General features: G+C 57.4%; 1 long non-coding RNA gene across 1 annotated transcript; it reads left to right on the top strand.

Annotated features, from left to right (window-relative positions):
* Positions 1-6,497: 6,497 nt before the first annotated feature.
* On the top strand, positions 6,498-7,747 carry LOC136304753 (uncharacterized). The gene is made up of 3 exons (XR_010724789.1): positions 6,498-6,803; positions 6,938-7,089; positions 7,661-7,747. It is a non-coding gene; the product is annotated as an uncharacterized lncRNA (long non-coding RNA).
* The last annotated feature ends 7,001 nt before the right edge of the window (positions 7,748-14,748 follow it).

The raw sequence follows: 14,748 nt of genomic DNA, 5'->3' as shown, positions 1-14,748 counted from the left end.
TGTGTTTGGCCGGGAGCTGCTCTGCCTTGCTGCTCAGTCTGGGTGTAGGGGTAATAGGATAATAGTGCCGGGGGCTTGAAATTTGTGATGTGGAGTGTAGCAGGGCTGTCGAGGGTATTCCTAGATTTCCACAAGATATGTGGAGCTGTCAAGGTATCCTGCAGCACTCTGACTGTTGTTCTGACTTTCTTTCAGATGCAGGTGGATGAAATCCGTGGCAGAGCCCCCCATCCTGGGTGAGGGGGCTCCCCTGAGAAGGTCGGTCACTGTTTTGATTTGCAGGGGAGGTGTAAATGGTGGCCGTGTTACAGCTCTGTTCTTTGTCTTTATTTTTAGACCAGACCCTGCGACGCCGGCGTTGGCCTCTGAGCGCAGCTGAAGCACAGGGCCGAGGACACAGGCAAGCTTAGGAGACTGTGAGTAGCAGAATTGCTGGTTTCTGGCTGATGTGCTGCTAAGAGCACAGGGTCACGTTTAGTTCTCTTTATTGTAGCTGACGAGGAGACACCAGCCTGGTCACAGCAGGAATTTCCCCGAGGGAGAGGCAGCCTTCTTTGGGACCCGGCGTGGATGCACCTCCCCAGACATCTGAGAGATAAGTGGAGAGCTCAGAGCCGTAGAGGGCATGAAAGAAGAGTGTGGGGTCACTAGCAAGGTTTTTTGAGTCAGGTTTGAAGACAGGGATGTCTAAGCTGTGACCCCTTAGGTTTCATCCAGGGAGAGTCTCATTCTGGATCACAGTGCCGAGGTGTGCAGGGCAGAGCAGTCCTGGTGTGTGTTGTGTCTGTTGTGCACTCTGTGTCTTGGGTGTCTTGTGTGTGCTGTCTTTTCCCTTAGCCCTTCAGGGGCCTGTCAAAACCTCTGGCATCAGTCTTAGCATTTCTGATCTCTGTGCTCCTCAGCCAGGTGCCTTTGTCTCAGCTGCTCGGACACTCATCAGAATCCATCTCTCTTCACAAGCATCCAGTCCGATGCCTTTTCAGGTCTTGTTCTGAGCTGTATTGACAGCCGTGCACCGCCCTGATCCATTCGGCGGGTTAGGTCTTGTGAGAATGCAAAGACAGGTCGAGGATTCTGACCGTAGGGTTCTCGGGCATCCATCTCTGCATTTCTTGGGATAAGTCATCCCGATGGCATCTTGTTCCTGCAGGGTTCTCTGAGCCTGGCCAGCTCACCTTCCATCTTACCTCGGTCATCTCATTCCGAGTTCTCTGGACCCTCAGGGTCATTCTTCTTGCCAGAGTTTTCTGTCCCTGTTGTGTCCCCTCGTTTGTCCTGTGCTGTGTCACGGGTGTTGGTGTGTGTTTGGCCGGGAGCTGCTCTGCCTTGATGCTCAGTCTGGGTGTAGGGGTACGAGGGTAATAGTGCCGGGGGCTTGAAATTTGTGATGTGGGGTGTAGTTAGACTGTAGAGGGTATTCCTAGATTGCCACAAGATGTGTGGAGCTGTCAAGGTATCCTGCAGCACTCTGACTTTTGTCCCAACTTTCTTTCAGATGCAGAGGGATGAAATCCGTGGCAGAGCCCCCCATCCTGGGTGAGGGGCTCCCCTGAGAAGATCGATCGCTATTCAAGGTGAGAGTCACATATTTCACATTTTTTGGCACTCCAGTGCAGGCCACCTGCATTTACAGCTTGAAACAGGTGAGTCCCTTGGTAACCCCTGGGCAGCAGCTGGAGCCTGCTCCGGGCTGGGCTGAGGGAGCAAACACTTGTGGCTGACACAGCTCCACACTGGGGGTACTTGGGAAAACACCTGCCTTGTCCTGGATTGTTTTTTTTTTTGAGCTTTTGACAAGGTTTTAGTCATCACCTTGGTAAAAATAAATGGTAAGGACTGAAAACATGAGAGGCTGGCAGGTTATATGCACGAAAGACAACTTTTTTTTTCTTAAATATTTGTGCAACCTATATCTTAATTTTGAGACTCTTTTTTGGTCAACTTTATTGTAAAACCCCCTTATTTTCAAGTTAGCTGCTTCAATAATGAATTTGTTTTACAAATACCCGCTAATGTCCGAAGGTTAAAGCACTAACACCAACATCCCACCTCTTTTATTTTTGCAGCAAAATTTTATCTTTACTAAACTTGAAACTTGATGTTTTTGCAGGTAGTAAGTTAAAGAAGGTGTTTATCTGCCCATCACTGATAGTCAGGGTCATGAAGAAATTGCTCTAGTGTTCTAAAATAAATGCAGATTTTTAGGCCTCTCCCATTCTCTCTGACTAGCAGCATGTGAATTGATTTTTGATCTCCTTTCTGTTGGTGTCTGTGGGTTTTAAGCTGCATGGAGAAGGTGTCTGTGGACATGGCACCCAGGGAATGGTGCTGGGAAGGGCAGGATGGAAAGGAGCTGCTCAGGAATCCAGAGCAGCAGTGGAGTGGGAGCTGGTGCTGCTGCCTCAGTCACACCCTCCTGGACAGTCTGTGCAGTGATAATATTCCTACTTTTCTTCCTGAACCTGGGGTTGGAGGAGAACATGAGTCTTGACATTGTTGGAAAGGGGAACTCAGGGAAAAACTGCTGTTTGTGTCCTCAGAGAGCAGTGGGAAGAGCCTGGGAGAAATCCTGGCTGGCTGAGGGATCCTTGTGTCCCCTCAGGAATAAATCCCTGCGTCTCCTCAGACCTGCTGGTTTGCAGTAGAGTTTGGGCACCTTTCGCTGCAGCTGTGGTTCTTAATAACTGGAAGTCCATGGATTGCTGGGCGATTCCCATAAGTTCTCCTATTTTGTAGGAGCTGCACGGTGAGGTCAGCATTCTGATGGAGGCCCTGGCACAGCTGCCAAGGGCAAGGAACGTGGAGCATCCCGGGGCTTCTCCCGCCCGAGTTTCTCCCGGAGCGTGCTGCGTGTCGTGCCGGATGTTTAACCCGGGTTTGGGGTGTTCTCCTGCAGTCCCAGCTCTGACTGCTGCCCCCGAGCCCCGGCCTTGCTCGGTCCCAGCACTGAACCTGGCAGGTGGGTGTGCTTTTCCAGCCCTTTAATCCCACGGGCAATCCCAGATTCCCGGAGCTCCCCGAGGCACAGCCTGGCCTCCCTCCCTGGGAGCTGCATTTCAGTCTGCCTGGACCAAGGACATCCTGTTTGAGACTTTATTCCTGTTGCTTTTCCTCTTCCAGGTTGTGGGCAAAAAGGAGAGAGCCAGTAGGAAGTGAAGCCACTGGAAGGCCTTATCCCAGTCCAAGGTTGGATAGGAGTAACTGGACCTGTTGAATTCCCACTTCCCTTTAAATTAGAGCAGAGGAAGCAGATTTTAAATCATCATTCCATGAACTTTCACCAACTTCATGACTCTTGCAAAAGTTTTCAATGTTAGAAATTCCTGAGCTTGTTTTCCAGGCAAGCTTGGATTTAGATGTTATTCCTTCCTTTTATTTGAAGGAATAACTCTGATTTTCTCTCTGATTTTAGTAAGGGAATATTTATTTATTCCAATTTTCCATCCTAATTGGAATTTTTGCACGTTGTAGAGCACATTTCCAAGGAAATTTACCCAATTAATGTTGGTAAATCAGGAATTGTCCAGCACCATCTCCACAAAATTCTGTGAATTCCCAAGAAAACGTTGAAGTATTTATTTGCCATGATTCATCTCTTTGTAAAGTTCAATTTACTGCATTTTTAATTACATAAATGCCATTAAAACCTGAATCCAGGCCTAGCTGCTGTTCCTTGGACACAAGGGGCTGGTTCTTTCCTACCTTGGCACATTTGGATGTTTGTCCAAAATGAGCTTCCCACTAAAATAGAATTTGTTTCCAAGCAAAAGTGGGAATTGTCTAGAAAACCTTCTGTTCTGGGGGGCACTGGGTTTGTTTCCCTTATTGCTGCATAATTGAGGAAAGCCATGGTGCTTTTTTAGGCAGTGGCAGGAGGTGAAAGCTGCATTTATTTAATTTTGTATTTTATTTCTTGTTATTTTTGTATTTTTATGCTCTTTTGTTGTGGTTTCTCATGTTGCGTTTTGTGGTTTTTCAAAGACTTTTTCTTCCGTTTTTTAATTTTTATATTTTTTTCTTTAGCTATTTATTTACTTGTTAAAACTACTTTTAGTTTTTTATTTTATTTTTTTGTTTAAATTTTTTTCCACTTTTTTGTTACTTTGAAATTTTTTTCTTTTGGTATTTTAATTTTATTTATTATTTTCTATAGTTTTGGTTTATTTTTTCATGTTTTCTTTGTTCCTTTTTTTTTTTCCCCATACTCTTTCTTCCCCCGGGCGCCTGGGGGTTTGGCTGTTGGCAAGAAAGATGAGAAATGACCTCCGTGCCCGCTGGACGTCGGGATGTCATAGAGAGCGCAGTTGGCAAAAGCTCTGTATTTTCTGCTCCATAAAACTCCTGAAGGGAGAAAGCTGTGACCACCGTGGTGCCGTTTTTTCCTTCCCAGCCCCGACCAGGTCTCCTCCTACCCGTGCACAGTGTTACCAGCAGCAGCCTGCTGTCCAGGCTGTCGAGGCGTATTTCAGAGGGGGCAATAAAAACAAAGTAGACGTTTTATTTTGAACTCTCCGACCCTGCTTGTTTATTAGCAAAGAACTCCAAAACAAAGCGAACAAAAAAAGAAAACCCACAAACTAAACTCCCCCGCAACCCACCAAAAAAAAACCATAGAGAAAGAGAAAACATGCCCATATTATTTGAATAAAGATTAAAACTTTACCCCTTAGAAAACCAGGCTCATTTAATTCAAATTAATTGTGTTTCTGATGTGTTAGGTTAATGAATTCATCTAGTGTAAAATATCGTTTAAAATATAAACAAACGAATTAAAAAATAATGAAAAAGAAAAATAACAAAAAGTATAGGATATGAAAAATAATATAAATAATAAATACACAATATATTATTACATACTACACGTTTTATAAATATATATAATATACATAATATAAACATCTATAATGTGCATAATCATGATATTTCAATGAAATGTATTATTATTTATAACATTACATAATAAATAATAAATTATTTTATATATAACTTTCTATGCTTTATATATATAATAAATATAATAGTATAATAAACATAATACATGATGTATAATGTACATAATATAAAAGCTGAATTGTAATGATTAATGTAAATATCAGAATCACAAAGATAAAAAATATTGAAATAGAGCCTGAACAAAAGGCTTTTTTGTTTCGGTCTGGTTGCTGGCAGGGTTCTCGCAGGTGTGCTCGGGGGTCTTTTGGGCCATTTATTCCGGAGGCTGTTCGCCAGGGCATTCCTGGGCACGTTCGTTTATGGCTCCGCTCCGCGCCGCCGCGCGGCAGTGCTGCCACCCTGTGGGCAGAGAGCGGTAGTGCAGCTTCCCCCCCGCCCGGCCCGCCCGATCTGTGCGGCAATGCTGCCACCGTGTGGGCAAAGAGCGGTAGTGCAGCTGTCCCTCCCGCCCGTCCCGCCTGATCTGTGCGGCAATGCTGCCACCCTGTGGGCAAAGAGCGGTAGTGCAGCTGTCCCCCATGACCGTCCCGCCGGAGCCGTGCGGCAGTGCTGCCACCCTGTGGGCAAAGAGCGGTAGTGCAGCTGTCCCCCCCCGCCCGTCCCCGACGCGCGTGGCAGCCCCGCATTGTGAGCTCGGGGGCGGCGCTGCCGCCCGCCCGCCCGCCCGCAGCTCGAGGCCGAAAGGGAGGGAAAAAGGCAAGGAGCCCGGGCGCGTGGCAGCCGGCTGCCTGCGCGCGCCACCCGGACCCCGGAGCCGTCCGGGCGCGATTTTCCGCGGCGTCTGCGGGTGTGCGGACACGGGATGGGGGCGCAGCGGCGCCGCGGGCGGCAGTCCATTGAGTCAGGCGCTTGTGTGAGCGGCCGAGGGGGCATTTTAGTGGGTTCCACTACCAAGAAGGCGGCGAGACGCGAGGCGCCTGACCTTCTAAAAAGGGCGGCCAAAAGGGCGGGAAAAATAAGGACCCTATAGGTGTTTATGCAGCTGCCTGCACAAAACCCCGACTACGGCGCCGCCCGGGGGCAATTTTCCGCGGCGTTTCCAGGTGTGGGGACACGGGCCGTGTGCTCAGTCGCGACGCGCTTGCGTTCGGATTCGTGGATTTAGTCAGGCGTCTGTGTAAACACCTGGCGGCGGCCTATGCCGAGCCACAAAGAACATGGCGGCCGAGACGGAAGTGGCCTCAGGAGCAACCAAGATGGCGGCAAGGAAAAGCGGAAGTCACGCGTCGCCCCTCACAAAATGGCGCCGAGGCGCGAGGCGCCCGACCTTCCAAAAAGGGCGGCCAAAAGGGCGGGAAAAAATAAGGACCCTGTAGGCGTTTACGCAGATGCCTGCACAAAAACCCCGACTACAGCGCCGCCCGGGCGCAATTTTCCGCGGCGTTTCCAGGTGTGCAGACACCGGCCATGTGCTCATCCGCGCCGCCTCCGGGTTCGGATTCGTGGATTTAGTCAGGCGTCTGTGTAAACACCTGCCGGGGGCCTTAGCGGTGCCGCAAAAAAGATGCCGGCGGGACCGGAAGTGGCCTCAGACGCAACCAAGATGGCGGCAAGGAAGGGCGGAATGCTCGTGGGGCTCATCGCGGCCGAAAATCGCCGAGTGCAGCTCACACCCTGCAATGGCAAAAGCTGTTTTATTAAAACTCAGCCGAGAATTTTCCTCTTATTTCCAGGTCACAGGATATACTGAGCCTGAGAGGGATCCTAAAATCTGACTCTCAAGCAGACGGACCGTTTGAGAATCGAACTCAGCACCTTGGCATTACCCGGACTCTGCTCCAAGCAGCTGAACCAATCTCTGCATTATGGGCATGGACCTCCATAGGATGGCAACGCTTGGCCCCACTAAGGTAAGTGCAGTGCCGCCTTCTCTGCCAAAGCTGCTTCACACAGCAGCCCCTGGAATGGCTCGAGGGCAGAACTGGCTGGCAGCTCACGACAGCACAAAGCTCTTCCAGTGACGCTGATTTCCTGTCCTTTCCAGGATTTACTCAACAGCTGCCGTAAAAGTACTTACACAAAGTCTCTTTCTGGGCGGAAAGGAGCAGGACAAGTCCTGAGGCTTCCCTTCTTCCACGGCCAAAGTTCTGGAGAGAGGCAGGGCCGGTCCCACCCGCACAGGGGCGTTTCCTGCAGGTGAGTGTTGCCGGGCCAAACTGATGGCAGCTGCTGAGGCCGGGGCTGCTTTTCTGGCCGGAGGCCTCGGTGCCCCCCCGTGCCGCCTGCAGTGTCCCTCGGTGTTTCCTGCAGGTGTCCCGGGTGCCCGGAGGCGCAGGAAGGAAGGAGGCCGGCAGCCCCAGCGGGGCCAGCAGCCCTGGGATGATGTGCAGGGGAGGAGCTGTGCCTGCGGGGCCCCGCCCGTGGCAGCGGCGGCCAAACGCAGGGCCCGGGGCCGGGCTCGGGGCTGGCACGGACACGGCCCCGGGGCTGCCGCGGCTCCTCGGCCAGGGGCTGCTCCCGCCGGGCACGGGGAGATGCTGCAGCCCGGACAGAGGCACCCACAGCCCAAGAGCTCCCCAGGGAACAGCTGGCATTGTCCGGGAACGGCGGCTCGGGCTGTCTGCAGAGGGGCTCAGACAGCAATTCCCACCTCCCGGAGCTCCCACACAGTTGCCAGGGATGTCCTGGCCACCCCAAATCCCCTCCCTTTCAGCCTGAGGACATCACCCATCGGCAGCATTAAAGCCAAGGTGCTCCTCCCTCACAGAAATTAAATCCAGAGCAACGGCCCTCGGAGATGCCTCAAAATCAAAGGTTTGAGTGGGATGGAGTTTCGTTTGGATGAAGTCTGGACTTTTCCAGGGAGCCAGCCGGAGTGCAGAAGTGATGGAAAGCTTTTGCAGGTGGGTCCCACTGGAGGTGTGCTGAAGGCAGGGATGGGCATCCCTTGCCTGAGGGAAAGGCACTTGCAGAGGCCACTGCTGGGGCTCGGAAAGGAGCTGAGCTCCTGCAGGGAGCTGTGTCCTCCCGAGGGCACAGGGGCTGCCTCAGCACAGGCCGGCCAGTGCCTTCTCCTGCTCTGAAACATCACCTGGAGCCCGAGCTCAGGGGGTGGCTGAATTCCAGGGAAATCTGACAGGTGACCCCCAGGGGATGAGGGTTAGAATTAACCAAATCTATGGAATAGAAACCTATCCTGTCCCCATCCTGCTGAGCTTCCTTGGAAGCTCTGCTGGTTCCTGACACATCTGGCATTCAAGCAGCAGCTCTGCGTGGGAATATCCATGCTCTGTGAGGCACTGTGAGGTTATTGCAGCAGGAACTGAGCAGGGAATTCGGGGCCGTGGGTATAATTCATCTAAACTAGCAAAGGTGACAGTGAACCCCAAATCTGGGCACCACACAGAGAACAATCTTTGTGCTGCCCTGTCAGCTCAAGCCCCTGGGCTGGGAAGTTTTGGGAGTCAAACATATGGAATGATAAAAGTCACAGCAACTGGTGTCACCCCGAGGGACAGTCCAAGTCCCAGACAATTCCTCTGCAGTCCCCTGGGGGGGAAAACACCCTCTGTCTGCCAGGAGCCCTGACTCTGTTTCTCCTATCAGCTGTGTTGGGCTTTAAGAACTTGAAATAACTTTGAAGCCAAAGAAATCACCTTTTCCTTCTGGTTTGATTGTGTTTTTTTGTTGGTTTTTTTTTTTTTTTTTTTTCTTTCAGATGCTGGACTTGCTTCTGTGGATGTGTGCTGAGCTCTGGCTGCAGGGGACTGTCAGGCCTGAATGGCTGTGAGTTTGTGTTCTTCTCGCTGGGGAAGCAGAAATAATTATTAATTAGACTGCAGAAATGTTTTCAGAAACCTTTCCCCTTTCCTGCCCTTTGCTGGTGGATCTTCTCTTTCTGCCTTTGACTTTACAAAGCTGTTCCCTGATGTCAATTCCCCTGCCTGAATTCCTTGCAGCTCCTAGCTGGGAAAAACTGGGATGATGTCCTAGGGATGTTCTTAGGGGAGGACAGAGGTGAGATTTTTGCCTGTATTTTTCTAATATTTTCTAAAATTTCAGGGAGCTGCTCCTGCTCCTGCCCCTAATCCTGCTGCTGCTGCACAAGTGGAGCCTTGTCAGCGAAGACCTGCATCTGCAGGAGGCCCCGCAGGCCCTGGCTGGGAAGTGCCAAAACAAAGAAGTGATCAGTAAGTGCTGAACTGCTTCCAGGAGGGCATATTTTGTTGCAGCCGTTACAGACCAACCGTGTGGTGCTGGTGACTTTGTGTGAGTTGCTTTATTAAAGCCAATCGTTGGTAAGGGTTTTGAGCCTGCCTTGGAGAGCACTTGGAGCTCTGGGTGCCCTGGCTTTCCCCTAGGTGGCCCTGGGGGCGCCCTGGCTGTCCCCTAGGTGTCCCTGGGGTGCTCTGGCTGTCCCTGGGGTTGCCCTGGCTGTCCCCTAGGTGTCCCTGGAGTGCCCTGGCTGTCCCCTAGGTGTCCCTTGGGGGGACCTGACTGTCCCTGGGATGCCATGGCTGTCCCCTAGGTGTCCCTGGGGGTGCCCTGACTGTCCCCTAGGGGTACCTTGTCTGTCCCTGGGGGGGCCCTGGCTGTCTTCCTAGGTGTCCCTGGGGGGCCCTGGCTGTCCCCTAGGTGTCCTTGGGGTGCCTTGCTGTCCCCAAGGCGTCCCTGGGGTGCCCTGGCTGTCCCCTAGGTGTCCCTGGGGGTCCCTGGCTGTCCCATAGGTGTCCCTAGGGGTGCCTTGTCTGTCCCTGGGGGGGCCCTGGGGGTACCCTGGTGTCCCTGAGAGGGCCCTGGCTGTCCCCTAAGTGTCCCTGGGGGTGCCCTGGGTGTCCCTGGGGTGCCCTGGCTGTCCCCTAGGTGTCCCTGGGGGTGCCCTGGCTGTCCCTGGTGTGCCCTAGCTGTCCCCTACGTGTCCCTGGGGGTGCCCTGGGGTGCTCTAGGGGTGCCCCGGCTGTCCCTGGGGGTGCCCAGGCTGTCCCCTAGGGGTCCCTGGGGGTACCCTGGCTGTCCCCTATGTGTCCCTGGGGGCGCCCTGGCTGTCCCTGGGGTGCCCTGGCTGTCCCCTAGGTGTCCCTGGGGTGCCGTGGCTGTCCCCTTGGTGTCCCTGGGGGTGCCCTGGCTGTCCCATAGGTGTCCCTGGGGTGCCCTGGCTGTCCCTTATGTGTCCCTGGGGGTGCCCAGGGTGTCCCTGGGGTGCCTTGCTGTCCCCTAGGTGTCCCTGGGGGTGCCCTGCCTGTCCCCTAGGTGTCCCTGGGGGTGCCCTGCCTGTCCCCGAGGTGTCCCTGGGGGTGCCCTGGCTGTCCTTGGGGTGCTCTGGCTGTCCCCTAGGTGTCCCTGGAGTGCCCTGACTGTCCCCTAGGTGTCCCTGGGGGTTCCCTGGCTGTCCCCTAGTTGTCCCTGGGGGAGCCCTGGCTGACCCTAGGGTGCCCTGCCTGTCCCCTAGGTGTCCCTGGGAGTGCCCTGGCTGTCACCTAGGTGTCCCTGGGGGTCCCTGGCTGTCCCCTAGTTGTCCCTGGGGGAGCCCTGGCTGTCCCAAGGGTGCCCTACCTGTCCCCTAGGTGTCCCTGGGAGTGCCCTGGCTGTCCCCTAGGTGTCCCTGGGCTCCCCTGGGTGTCCCCGGGGGTGCCCTGGCTGTTCCTGTGGTGCCCTGGCTGTCCTTTAGGTGTCCCTTGGGGTGCCCTGGCTGTCCCCTAGGTGTCCCAGGGCTGCCCTGGCTGTCTCTTAGGTGTCCCTGGGGGTGCCCTGGCTGTCCCCTAGGTGTCCCTGGGAATGCGCTGGCTGTCCTTGGGGGCGCCGTGGCTGTCCCCTTGGTGTCCCTGGGGGTTCCCTGAGTGTCCCTGCGGAGGCCCTGACTGTCCCCTAGGTGTCCCCGGGGGTGCCCTGGCTGCCCCTGGGGTGCCCTGTCTGTCCCCTAGGTGTCCCTGGGGTGCCCTGGCTATCCCCTAGGGGTCTCTGGGGGTGCCCTGGCTGTCCTTGGGGTGCTCCGGCTGTCCCCTTGGTGTCCCTGGGGGTGCCCTGGCTGTCCCCTAGCTGTCCCTGGGGGTGCCCTGGCTGTCCCTGGGGTGCCATGGCTGTCCTCGACGTGTCCCTGGGGGTGCCCTGGGTGTCCCTGAAGTGCCCTGGCTGTCCCCTCGGTGTCCCTGGGGGTGCCCTGCCTGTCCCCTAGGTGTCCCTGGGGGGGCCCTGGCTGTCCCCTCGGTGTCCCTGGGGGTGCTCTGCCTGTCCCCTAGGTGTCCCTGGGGGTGCCCTGCCTGTCCCCTAGGTGTCCCTCGGGGTCCCTGGCTGTCCCCTAGTTGTCCCTGGGGGAGCCCTGGCTGTCCCAAGGGTGCCCTGCCTGTCCCCTCGGTGTCCCTGGGAGTGCCCTGGCTGTCCCCTAGGTGTCCCTGGGGGTGCCCTGGGTGTCCCTGGGGTGCCCTGGCTGTCCCCTAGGTGTCCCTGGGGGTGCCCTGGCTGTCCCTGGTGTGCCCTAGCTGTCCCCTACGTGTCCCTGGGGGTGCCCTGGGTGTCCCTGAGGTGCTCTAGGGGTGCCCCGGCTGTCCCTGGGGGTGCCCAGGCTGTCCCCTAGGGGTCCCTGGGGGTACCCTGGCTGTCCCTGGGGTGCCCTGGCTGTCCCCTAGGTGTCCCTGGGGTGCCGTGGCTGTCCCCTTGGTGTCCCTGGGGGTGACCTGCCTGTCCCCTAGGTGTCCCTGGAGGTGCCCTGGCTGTCCCCTTGGTGTCCCTGGGGGTGCCCTGGCTGTCCCATAGGTGTCCCTGGAGGTGCCCTGGCTGTCCCCTTGGTGTCCCTGGGGGTGCCCTGGGTGTCCCTGGGGTGCCCTGGCTGTCCCCTAGGTGTCCCCGGGGATGCCCTGGCTATCCCTGGGGGGGCCCTGGCTGTCCCTGGGGTGCCCTAGCTGTCCCCTAGGTGTCCCTGGGGGTGCCCTGGCTGTCCCCTTGGTGTCCCTGGGGTACCCTGGCTGTCCCTTAGATGTCCCTGGGGGTGCCCTGGCTCTCCTTGGGGTGCCCTGGCTGTCCCCTAGGTGTCCCTGGGGGTGCCCTGCCTGTCCCCTAGGTGTCCCTGGGGGTGCTCTGGCTGTCCCCTAGGTGTCCCTGGAGTGCCCTGACTGTCCCCTAGGTGTCCCTGGGGGTTCCCTGGCTGTCCCCTAGTTGTCCCTGGGGGAGCCCTGGCTGACCCTAGGGTGCCCTGCCTGTCCCCTAGGTGTCCCTGGGAGTGCCCTGGCTGTCACCTAGGTGTCCCTGGGGGTCCCTGGCTGTCCCCTAGTTGTCCCTGGGGGAGCCCTGGCTGTCCCAAGGGTGCCCTGCCTGTCCCCTAGGTGTCCCTGGGAGTGCCCTGGCTGTCCCCTAGGTGTCCCTGGGGGTGCCCTGGCTGTCCCCTAGGTGTCCCTGGGGTCCCCTGGGTGTCCCCGGGGGTGCCCTGGCTGTTCCTGTGGTGCCCTGGCTGTTTTCTAGGTGTCCCTGGGGGTGCCCTGGCTGTCCCCTAGGTGTCCCAGGGCTGCCCTGGCTGTCCCATAGGTGTCCCTGGAGGTGCCCTTGCTGTTCCTTAGGTGTCCCTGGGGGTGCCCTGGCTGTCCCTTAGGTGTCCCTGGGGGTTCCCTGGCTATCTGTGGGGTGCCGTGGCTGCCTCTGGGGTGCCCTTGATGTCCCCTAGGTGTCCCTGGGGTGCCCTGAGTGTCCCTGTGGGTGCCCTGGCTGTCCCCTAGGTGTCCCTGGGGTGCCCTGGCTGTCCTTTAGGTGTCCCTGGGGGTGCCCTGGCTGTCCCCTAGGTGTCCCTGCCTCGCTCGTATCCTCGACTCCGCCTCCGGCGCCATGGTGACACCCCTCCCAGTCTGGACCAGTGTGGCCACACCCCCTCCCCTGGGGCCATTAGACCCATCCCAGTACAGACCAGTAAGGCACCGTGTGCCCACCATGGACCCCCACACGCCTGCCAGTTCGTCCCAGTCCACTCCCCGTCCATCCCAGTTCTCTCTGATCACCCTCCCAGTGCTCCCAGTCCATCCCAGTCCCGCAGGTGCTGGTGCTTGTGGCTTGATCAGCTGGTGCCTGTCCGCAACGTGGAGCGGGTCAAATGAGGCCTCAGGGGGAGGGGGGGGCGGATTTTGGGGGGTCCTGGGGGTCCCGAGTTGTCCTGGAGGGGTTTGGGGGGTCTGCGGGGAGTCTCAAGGGGCTGCTGTGGGTGTTTTTCGGGGATCTTCGGGAGGTTTGGGCGGCCCATTTGAGGCATCGAAGGAACCTGAGGAGGGTTTTGCGGGCTCCTGGAGGTCGGGGGGGCCCTGGGGGTGGTTTGGGGGGCACTGGGGGGTTCCAGCCCGTGACCCCCCCCCGTTTTTGACCCCCCCCCCCCCCGAGCTGTTTCGGTCTCATCGACGCCCTCCTGAAGCCCAAGGGGGGGTGGGCGCTGGGCCCCACCCGCTGCCCCCTCCCCCTGCCACCCCCGCGACGCCCTGCAGGTGAGGGACCCCCAAAAACCCCTCCCCAGACCCCAAATTCACCCCTGGGACCCCAAAAAACCCCCAAAACCTCTCCCCGGACCCCAAATTCACCCTTGAGGCCCCAAAAAACCCCCAAACCCCTCCCCATGAACCCCAATTCCACCCCTGGGACCCCCCAAAACCTCCCCAGGACCCCAGATCCACCCCGGGACCCCCAAATCCATCCCTTGGACCCCCAAAAACCCCCAAATCCATCCCTGGGACCCCCCAAAACCTCCCTTCAAACCCCAAATTCACCCCTCGGACCTCCAGAATCCCTCCACAGGACCCCTCAGGGGTCGTTCCCCACGAAAAAGTGCGGGAAACGTGAGGGGAGAAAAAGGGCGGGAAACGTGAGGGGAGAAAAAGGGCGGGATCAAGTGGAGGGGATCAATGGAATTTTGGGGGGGGTCAGCGACGCTGAGGAAGGATCAATGGAATATTGGGGGGGCATCAATGACATTGGGGGGGTCAGTGACACTCGGGTGGGGATCAATGATGCTGTGGGGGGATCGATATCAGCTCGGGGGGCGGCCATGGGTTTTTGGGGGGCCGCAACGCAGGCATCCGTGCTGGGTTTGGAGCGGGGGGGCCCCTTCAACCTCTGGGGGGGCCCTGGCTGTCCCCTGGCTGTACCTGGGGGTGCCCTGCCTGTCCCCTAGGTGTCCCTGGGGATGCCCTGGAGTCCCTGGGGGTGCCCTGGCTGTCCCTGGGGGTCCCTGGCTGTCCCCTAGGTGTCCTTGGGGTGCCTTGCTGTCCCCAAGGCGTCCCTGGGGTGCCCTGGCTGTCCCCTAGGTGTCCCTGGGGTGCCCTGGCTTTCCCTGGGGTGCCCTGGCTGTTCCCTAGGTGTCCTTGGGGTGCCTTGCTATCCCCAAGGCGTCCCTGGGGTGCCCTGGCTGTCCCCTAGGTGTCCCTGGGGGTGCCCTGGCTGTCCCTGGGGGTCCCTGGCTGTCCCATAGGTGTCCCTGGGGGTGCCTTGTCTGTCCCTGGGGGGGCCCTGGGTGTACCCTGGTGTCCCTGGGAGGGCCCTGGCTGTCCCCTAAGTGTCCCTGGGGTTGCTCTGGTGTCCCTGGGGATGCCCTGGCTGTCCCCTAGCTGTCCCTGGGGGTGCCCTGGGGTGCCCTGGCTGTCCCCTAGGTGTCCCTGGGGGTGCCCTGGCTGTCCCTGGTGTGCCCTAGCTGTCCCCTACGTGTCCCTGGGGGTGCCCTGGGTGTCCCTGAGGTGCTCTAGGGGTGCCCTGGGTGTCCCTGGGGGTACCCTGGCTGTCCCTGGGGTGCCCTGGCTGTCCCCTAGGTGTCCCTGGGGTGCCGTGGCTGTCCCCTTGGTGTCCCTGGGGGTGACCTGCCTGTCCCCTAGGTGTCCCTGGAGGTTCCCTGGCTGT

The sequence above is a fragment of the Chamaea fasciata genome, unplaced genomic scaffold (genome assembly GCF_029207755.1).
Source record: "Chamaea fasciata isolate MVZ Bird 193981 ecotype frontalis unplaced genomic scaffold, bChaFas1.0.hap1 SCAF_162, whole genome shotgun sequence".
Classification (NCBI taxonomy): Eukaryota; Metazoa; Chordata; class Aves; order Passeriformes; family Sylviidae; genus Chamaea; species Chamaea fasciata.
Note: the sequence above shows the minus strand (reverse complement) of the source record. Positions and strands in the feature narration are given on the sequence as shown.